The sequence below is a fragment of the Cyprinodon variegatus genome, unplaced genomic scaffold (genome assembly GCF_000732505.1).
Source record: "Cyprinodon variegatus isolate N-32 unplaced genomic scaffold, C_variegatus-1.0 Scaffold988, whole genome shotgun sequence".
NCBI lineage: Eukaryota > Metazoa > Chordata > Actinopteri > Cyprinodontiformes > Cyprinodontidae > Cyprinodon > Cyprinodon variegatus.
In genome coordinates, this window is record NW_015151441.1 from 258,937 (window position 1) to 260,224 (window position 1,288).

General features: G+C 34.2%; 1 protein-coding gene across 1 annotated transcript in view; it reads left to right on the plus strand.

Annotated features, from left to right (window-relative positions):
* Positions 1-965: 965 nt before the first annotated feature.
* Positions 966-1,288, plus strand: part of tcaim (T-cell activation inhibitor, mitochondrial) — a 38,006-nt gene continuing 37,683 nt past the window's right edge. The window contains exon 1 of the mRNA XM_015399098.1: positions 966-1,076. The gene's annotated coding sequence lies outside the window, so the exon portion shown is untranslated. The remainder of the gene's footprint in view (positions 1,077-1,288) is intronic.

Sequence of the window (1,288 nt, forward strand, 5' to 3'; positions counted from 1 at the left end):
CTTCTTCTTAATGTGCATTTATGATATTGATAAAGCTCCCAATTAGTTATCAACTTTTCACCGCCAGTCCTTCCTGTCATGGACTCTCATCTATAAACACAACTTTCCCCCCCATAGGTATCTTATATGGAATAACAAGGACATTCTATACAAGCATAAATATATTTTTATTGAGTATTGGTTCCAAAATAACATTACACACGTGGCTCAGTTATTTAACAAAGATGGTCGCCTTTTCTCATATGAGGAGTTTTTACAAAGATTTTCTTTTATTTTGGAAGACTATACTATTCAGCATTAAGGGAAATTGCAAGGTTCAACCAAAGAGATCAGATAAGGTATATGTAATTGACTTGATTATTATTATGGCCAAGTTCTTTAGACATAAAAGTAAATATAGAGGCTCCAAACCAGCATTACTGCTTTTAAGCACAAACTCAAACAAAACATTAACACCATACACTTATCATAAAATAAGAACTCAATCAAAACTCGAGAAGCCTTTGTGCTTTTTAATCTTCTTATTTAGACAGCTGTTTCCCCCTAGTGTTAACTTTTATTTAATATATGTACTTGTTTTGCACAAAACAAGGACATCTGAATTTATTCTGTTGAAAATGTCTGTAAAAAATGGTTGTTAAGAATACCTATAGTGCAATATGATTGCTCTGTAAAGTTCTTTGCAGAAACAAATAAAGTTGTATTGAAGGAAAAATAAATAAATAAATAAAAATTAATTACCGCCACCAACTGGTAAGGACCAAGTTTTATTGTTTTCTGTTAATGTTGTTTTGTGATATGTACACAATGCAGTTTTGTATTGTTGTGTATTGTAAATAATAAAGTTTATAAAAAAAAAAAAAAGGAATAAGTGACCTCCGACCAGCAGGGGGCGGAAGATTTGATCGGTAATCAGCAGCTGAGCAAACCATAGATATCTATGGAGCAAACAGTCCTTGAGTGAACCTTAGGCTGCATATTGTTGTTCTGGTAATCGTTATTATTAGTGTTTGCATCAACCGCTGTAAGCTAGAATAAGGCCGAAGGAATGAATGTTTAGGTGCTGTCCCTTTCAGGTATGAGTTTATAATCTGTTTAAACTTCAAAAGATAAACAGTGTGAGGTGGACATTGGAGATGAGCTGGATGTTTGGGGACATGATTTCAATCAGGATGGACTGATCTCTGCTCAGAACCCAGGTTGTTTTTAAACATCCACATCGACTTTAGAGCCAGCGGAATGGAAAGTCAGTTGAGGTCATCCAGATTGTTCTGTAAAGTTGTTTGTG